Raw genomic sequence first — 8,413 nt, forward strand, 5'->3', positions numbered from 1 at the left:
GGGTTTCCGAGGCAGTATCACTACGGAAGTAGGATTGCCCAACCTTCCTTCCGAGGAGTGGCTGGTGGGTTTGAACCGCCAGCCTTATACCTAAATATAATTCTTTTGAATTCCTTATCAGGGAGTTCCAATGCTACTTCTTCCTCAGAGATATGTTCTGTGTCTGTATCCCGCTCCCTTGTTTCTACCACTTTATCTTGCTTCTTTGTGTGGACTGTGATGGTCTGTTGTCTTTGAGACATTGTGATGGTGTTGTATTTAGATCTTTGTTAACTGTTTGTAAAGAGCAGTTAAGGGGTGAGTCAGGCTCTTCTTGGTGGTGGTTTATTGTTGGCCAGTTGGAAGTGGTGGTTCCCATTTAGTAGGTGGAGCTGCAGGAGGTGTGGGTGTGGGTGTGTCATATGAACACTGTTGCTGTCTCCCACCCAGTTAGACAAAAACAACAATCAAATAAACATAAAAAAAGTGAAACCAAGTGGACAAAAAACACACCATGTAATCACACAGGAACAATAACCAAAAAGAGAAAAAAGGGGGAAAAAAAACCCACAATATGTGAGGAGAGGGCAATAAGAGAAAAAAGGTAAAGTAGGAGAATAATGAAGAAAAAAATGGGAAAAATGCAAAGAGAGAAATAAGGAGCAGGGTTAACCATGAGAAGGAAAGATATTGGAACCAGGAACAGGGAAGAGAGAAGAAGCTGAAAACTAGAACATGGGAAGGGAAGAATAAAGAATAATAATAAAAAGGACAATAATGATTTTAAAACAGACAAAAATAAACAAACTAAAAAAAAAGGTGGGGAGAGAATCTGGGCAGAGCGGAGCCCCAAGCTCGGTCCAAGCACACAGACTGGGATAGAGTTCCTGCCGGCCCAGAAAGTGGGTGGGAGTGACGAATGACCACACCTCCATTCACCAGGAGGGTGTGGGGTATAAGAGTAACAAGTGGAATATCTCACCTTTCTAGTCATCCAGGTCCAGAATATCCTTGTGGTTCCTGGCAAGTAGAGCCTAATCTTAAGTCCCTGGAATCGGAGAGAATACTGTCACTTTAAATATTCAAACTGGTCGAACTGCTTGTAAACATTCAAAATGGCTGTGCCCTCTGGACAGGCCAAAGTCCACAGCTCACCCCGCCTTCCTCTTTGCTGCTCCCCTTTTATTCACCAGCCACCAGTACAGTCCTCCATGCAGCCCCTGGCTAGCAGGGCCAGTATTTAGATTTATTCTTAGGTCCTAACACCACTCGGCAATATCCAAGCTGTCTGTGCCATCAGGATTGCTGCCAGACCGCAGCTCCGTATGTCTCCTTTTTTAGTGTTTTCATGCAAATTGTTCTACTAGTTGGAGTTTAGTCCACTTCTACATCCTTCCCTTAAAGCTCAGGGCTCCAGGATTATCTTCTGTATCTGTGTTAATTGGTTCCCCTTTTCTTTGTTGAAGAGGGTCTGTGCAGTTTGCCTACCTATTCTGCCATCTTACCAGAACTCTGGATTTTTGTTATATTTTATGATGAAAAGTTTCAAAGAGGAGGGAGTGGCAGCTATGCAGAGTGCAGCTGAGAAGCTAAGGAATGGGACAGTGTTGCTATGGAAAGCACTGTCTTTGGTCCCTTTGCTGATGGAAAAGAGGCAGGAACAGTTGATGGTTCCAGAGGAGGGGAGATGTCCAAAAGGAGGGTCAGTGTCATGGCAAGAGCTGGCCTTGGGCAGGAGTACAACCCCTCACCTGGTGACGGCGCAAGTACCAAGAGTGAGCACTGTACATGTGGGTTGTTGGATGCTGAAAACAGTGGACTTAGCCACTCACAAGCTCATGAGGCAGCCAACCCGCCATAGTCTCTTGGAAGCTGGTAGAAGACACGAGACTCTGGGCCAGAGACTGAAGACTTCGTTCCAGCTCAGTGTGGCATGAGCAAGGGGATGAGGGTCCCAAGTCCCGCAGCAGGGCAGGCTGCTAGGGAGTGCACCCAGCTGTGTCGCCTCAGCGAGTGAACCCGAGTCTTCTGATTGACTTGGAGCAGATGACCCTCTGCCTAGGAGATGGCTTCCAAGACACGGGCTCTACAGACACCCTTGGAAAGACGGTCTGCCATGCAGACATGTGGGGCGAGGAGCACGCCTCAGCAGGAGCCTCAGGAGAACGCTTCCCGTCAGGCTCCCTTGCCTCCTGCTTCCATGTGTGAGGCCCAGCCCTGGGTGGAGGGACGGGAGGAGTGGAGTTGGAGCTGTGACACAGGCCAGCAGAACAGGGAGGAGTGGCCCCTGGAGAGCAGCCTGATCTGAAGACACAGCCACCTGGTGGTGGCAGTGAGAATGGGACCAAGGAGCTATGACCACGGGGCCTCTGGCATGTGGCATGTAAGGGGTACCCCCAGTGTTGGAGGGGAACCTGAGGAGGGAGAGCCGGGGTGATGTGTGCCAGTGAAAACACTGGCCCTGAGCCACGGAACAGCCCATGAGAGTGGTGTGGCACCTTCCCTACCTTTCTGTCATCGCAGCCCCACAGAGAGGCATGCCTGTACACAGGACAGGGAAAAGAGCACAGAGAGGCACACATGTACACAGGACATGGAGAAGAGTATGGAGAAGCACGCATGTACACAGGACACGGAGAAGAGCATGGAGAGACACGCAGGTACATAGGACAAGGACAAGAGCACAGAGAGGCACACATGTGCACAGGACATGGAGAAGAGCACGGAGAGGCACGCATGTACACAGGACATGGAGAAGAGGATGGAGAGGGACCCGTGTGCACAGGACAAGGAGAGGAGCACAGAGAGGCACACATGTGTACAGGACATGGAGAAGAGCACAGAGAGGCACACGTGTGCATAGGACATGGAGAAGAGCACAGAGAGGCACACGTGTGCACAGGACATGGAGAAGAGCATGGAGAGGCACGCGTGTGCACAGGATAAAGAGAGCACGGAGAGGTACGTGTGCATGGGACACAGAGAGCACAGAGAGGCACACATTTGCACAAGACACGGAGAAGCCATGTAGAAGTACTCATGTGCACAGGACACAGAGAAGACAGCTGAGCTGGTCAGCACCGTGGCACCTATACCCGCTCCTGCCAGGACACAGTGGAAAGTAGGAGTTTGTCAACCCATGTGACAGTGTGACAGGGCCAGAGGCAAATGGGTCTAGGGTCGGCTTCTCTGGGCTCTCTTTTTCCCTAATGTTCCCTAATGTGTCCTACAACTTCTTGTAAATCAAGGGAGAGGGTTCCCAAAGAGCCCGAGACTTCTTCTAGGATCTCATTGCCCAGGACTGGTTGGAGCCTGGCAGTTTGGCTTCAACCTGCAGCCCAGAAGTGGGTCCTCCCCACCTCAGTGGTGCGTATGGTTAATGTTCCCACTGCCAACCGAGAAGCTGTTGGGTTCAAGTGCCCCCAGAGATGCCATAGAGGAAAAACTGGGCCATCTGCTTCCAAAAAATCAGCCACCAGAACCCCACGGTGCACACAGTTCCACTGTGACAGACATGGGCTCCGTGAGCCACCGAGAACCCCAAGGTGCACACGGTTCCACTGTGACAGACACGGGCTCCGTGAGCCTCCAGAACCCCACGGTGCACACGGTTCCACTGTGACAGACACGGGCTCCGTGAGCCACCGAGAACCCCATGGTGCACACGGTTCCACTGTGACAGACACGGGCTCCGTGAGCCACCGAGAACCCCATGGTGCACACGGTTCCACTGTGACAGACACGGGCTCCGTGAGCCACCGAGAACCCCATGGTGCACACGGTTCCACTGTGACAGACACGGGCTCCGTCAGTCAGAATTAATCAGACACAGGGGGTGCGGGAAGAAGACTCGCTTTGTAAACTTGGGTGTGATTGAAAAAATTCTCAAACTTCTAAATAAGTTTCTCTTTACCTCAAAAACAGTTTAACTAGAGAAATAGTCTTCAGCAGTATGATAGGAGCCTGTCGTCACCTCACTGAATAAGTAGCCCACGCAAATTGACTGGCTACACGTGGACCAGACCCAGACCATGGCCGTGCTAGAGAACAGACAGGCTCCTGGGCCTCTCAGCTACCCACCCTGCTTCAGGGAGCCCCGTGGCCTCACAGCCACAGCCAGCTTCAGGGAGTCCCGTGGCCTCACAGCTGCCAGCTTCAGAGAGCCCCGTGGCCTTACAGCTGCCAGCTTCAGGGAGCCAAACCCAGCAGCTTGTCAGGTACCCAGAATGTTGCTGGGCAGACGCCAGTGCAAGGGTCATTGCAGTGGCCAGCCTCCCAGGCACCCTGCACCCCAGGCGCCCCGCACCGAGCCCTGGGGCAGAGGGTTCGGCTTCTCTGTTCTGATAGTGCCCCGTGGCCTAGATATCAGTGAGAATAGCAGAAGGGCTACAGGGGGAGCTGACCGCCAGCCTGCCCTCCTGTGCCAGTGCCCCCAATGCCCGGGGCCCCGAGAGTACAGCTCTGACTAGGTTCGTGTGTGCTCCTTTCCTCTGCAGCCTCCCACGCAGAGCCCGGCCCTCACTGCAGCCTCACTTCTGTGCGCAGTCCCTGGGAGGCTGTCCAGGTGGCTCTTGAGTCAGGACCACGGCCGCAGTGGACGCTCTGTGTGTGTCCTGACTGCCTGTGGGAATCTGGGCCAGACAAACATCCAGTCATGAAATAGCTGGGTCAGAGGGTGTGAGCGGCTTGAGTTCCTAGGGCTGTTGCCCAACTGCTCTCCAGCAGTTGGCCGCAATCCACCCGGCGGCAGGTGGCAGCTTCTGGTGGGTTTTACTAAACGGCAGGTCTGGTGGGTAGAAAGGGGGTTTCATTATTGGATTAATTGGCAGTGTGCGGGCTGAGGGTGATGCCCACATCTGCATGGCACTGTTGCAGGGGGGGAGGGATTTTGTAGCTCTCTCCAAAGTGCCACCAAGGAGGATGTAGCTCTGAGGGACACTGCTGGCTGCCACTGGGAAGGGGGCCCGTGGCTGGAAGGCAGCAGAGAGCCTAGATCCCTCGTGTGCAAATGAATGGGGGCCAGTGACAGTAGCAGTCTGTGTGCTGAGCGCTTACCAAGAGCCTCACGGGCACACACCCCACACAGTGCACTGAAACCGGGACGTGGCTGACCTGAGTGAGCACCCAGGGCCAAGGGGCTGCGGGTTGGGAGGGTGCCGGAATCGCATTGCAGTCCTCACCCACTCCCTGGAACCCTAGAGGGGACAGGAAGGGACTCTGAGCCTGAGAGGTGGGTGGGAGGTAGACGGGGGTGGGACGGCGAAGGCCAGAGGCTGGTGGGTCAGGACCAGCACAGCCCCATCAGAAAAGGCTCGGGACCTTCAGTGCTGGCGGTTGTCAACGGTCTCTCACCCACGCTGCTCCGGGAGCCGCAGGGGATCCTGAGAGCAGGGCCCAGGGCTCCCCTGGCTCAGCACCCTCAGGCAGGCATGGGGGTGGGCCAGGACCTCTGTTCTCTCTGGAAGCCTCTTGCCCTACCCTGCACCCTGCAGAGGTTGCACAAAGCCTGAGCCTTGGCCTAATCCCATTACCTGGCCGCTGCCTCCAAGGTGATTCTGAGAACATTTCTGTTCAAATCTCTGGCCAGGTAGCACTGCCTGAGGTTCATAGATGTGAGCTTGTGCTCCCCGTCACAGGTGTGGAACCGCAGGCCTCAGCCACACAGACCTGGGCCTGGCTGGAGATGGGGAGGGCCCCCCACTCCTGGGCCCGGGATGCAGGCAGGAGTGGCTCTCACCCAAAGAGTTTTCAAGGTTTGAATAAAAAATTAATTGAAAAATAATACACACTGCCATCAAGTGGATTCCCACTCATGGCGACCCCACTGGGTTTCCAAGGCAGTAAATCTTTATAGAAGCAGAGTGCTTCCTCTTCCTTTCATGGAGCAGCTGGCAGGTTTGAACCTCCAGCCTTCTGGTTAGCACCCAAACGCAATTAACAAGCAAACGAGGAACGGGCTGACTCCTAGCTCAGTCCAGAGCACCACTCGCGCAGGCCAGGTGTAGCCAACACAGAGGCTTGTGGAAAGTTTTTATTTTTCCTTTAATTGAAATATAATTTATGTACAGTGAAATATACAAAACTAAAGTGACTTGTCAACAGTTTTAAAGGTGGCAAAATCACCAAGAATCTGCACAGAGACCTGGGTAGGCCAGATGGGCTCCAGAGGCCGCATCCGTAGGCTTCTTCTGGGACATGGAAATGTGCTGGGATCTGCCACAGTACAGCTAGGGGCCACAGAGACCCCCAAGGCAGACCGATGCTTCACTCCCAGAGTCCCACCATGGGAATTTTTGTAGCAGTGCAGGTGTGCTGCTCCAGGCTCCTGCCTGCCTGCAGTGTGTCCCCTAGGCTCTGGGAGAGCCCCAGTGAAGGGCCCCCAGGACACCGCCGCCTCATCCCCCGGCCACTTCTGCTGTGACACTGCTCTGGGCCTTTCTGGGAGCAGTGCTGCGACTCGGGCTGGGACACTCAGATTGCATGTGCAGCCCAGCTGGGCCGGCCTCACTTTGAGGTTTGCATCTGTGAAGCCTTGCCTACTAAGGCCCGTGCAGCCACCGTGTCCCCCCATCCCGAGTGGAGCATGGACTCCCCAGCAGTGCTGTGTGGCCTCTGTTCCAGTGCTCCAGGCGGCTCTGAAACCAGAAGGGCAGGTTGGAAGGATTCGAGTGAGCTGGTGAAGAGCGGCAGGTCGCACTCCACGTGCAAAGGTGGAGATCACATGAGATGGTGACCAAAGAGGACTGCATGTGCTTCTGTACACACTAGGCACATTGTACTGCATCCTTCCTATCTGTCCATCGTCCAGAGAACACCCCTCGGGCCTCAGGCAGGACTCAGGCTCCTATGAGCCAAATGAGGTGAGTGCACATGAGCTGGGAGACTGCACCCCGAGCTGGACCGCACGTGGGAGGGCAGGCCCTCTGCGAAGTGCCTGCTGATGCAGGCCCAACCACCAGCCCCTTGGCTGGGCTCCAGGGATGTTGTTGTTGTTGTTGTTGTTAATGTGCCGTCAAGTCGGGGACATTAGCTGGGAAGAAAGGAGTCATCCTTCCAAAGGCTCAGCTCACATCCTCGGGAGGGTGTGCAATGGTGAGAATCACCCCCCAGCCCAGGAAATGGTCATCAAGCACTGTGAGCGCGGCTGCTCCGGCACACAGAAGGGACACCTGCCTCGTGTTCTCCGTATCTACTCCCAGCTTCTCGGGTCTGCCATGCTGCTGTGCTCGGGCCAGGCCAGGGAAACCTGTGTGAGCCGCAGTGGGGCACCTGCAGCCAAGAGCCCTCAGAGCTGACCGCGGCCCCAGCAGGGAGCGTGGCAGGATCCCACCTGGGCCAGCTGTTACCACCTGAGGCATCTGAAGGAGTACAGGGCATCCTATACAAACAGGTGATGCAACACATCTTTGTTAGCTCTTCTCTTGATGATGAAGCAATTACTGCCATGAGGGAGGGCCCGGGTGGGCTAAGAAGGTAAATACTGTAGCCTCGCTGGGGCCAGGGTGTGCTCAGGGCCCACAGAGCGACCCAGCTGGCTTCTGCTGCTGGCCGTGGGGCACTGTAGAGACTTTCTCGACTTCCCTCCGCAGACAACTCAGGCAGCCGGGCCTGTGCCTCCAGGAGAACGGAGAGACGGGCTCCAGAGCCACAGGCTTCCTGCGTGAAGGCCGTGGGCTGCAGGCCCAGGGAGGGGAAGGCCCACCAAGCTCAGCAGCCACCCAGGACCTGAAATGGACACTGAGTTATCGGAGGCCAAAGAGACTGGCAGTCTCTGCAGAGTCCAGAAAGGAGGGAGCTGTGCAGGGAGGAGCTCAAGAAATCTGCCGAAGGGAGCTCTCGGGTCTTTGCTGAGCGCTGGCCTGCTCGTGGATAGACGAGCCAGGAAAGGCCAGAGGATTGTGAGCTGAAGGACTCCCAGAGCTCCACAGCAAGCCCCAGTGGGGCGCCCTTGCAGATGACGCCGGGCACCATGGTGCTGAGGCCGAAGGCTTACTGGACCCACCCTGTTGTCTTTGTTGTTGTGTGCCACTGAGTCCATTTTTACCATAAACTCACTGCCATCGAGCCGATTCCAACTCACAGCAATGCCCACTGGGGTTCCAAGGCTGTAAATCTTTACTGAAGTAGATCACCCCATCTTCCAGGGAGCAGCTGGTGGGTTTGAACCACTGACCTTCTAATTCTGACTGTAGTTAGCAACTGAGCACTTAACCCTTGCATCACTGGGGCTCCTTAGACTTTCCCTTAAGGGAAGCTTGAAAACGGACTTAAAAATAATCAAACCGACCTACAAGTAACTTACTTGCTGAACACAACAAAGCCCAACACTCTAAAGAGAGACAGAGAATCTCAACAAAAAGTCACAACATCCAACATCTAGTCAAATCACAGTGTGCAACAGAGCAGGAAAACGTGATCCCTAACAAGAGGGGTC

The sequence above is a fragment of the Orycteropus afer genome, unplaced genomic scaffold (genome assembly GCF_000298275.1).
Source record: "Orycteropus afer afer isolate SDZICR_OR568_19922 unplaced genomic scaffold, OryAfe1.0 scaffold00018, whole genome shotgun sequence".
In the NCBI taxonomy this organism is placed as follows: Eukaryota; Metazoa; Chordata; class Mammalia; order Tubulidentata; family Orycteropodidae; genus Orycteropus; species Orycteropus afer.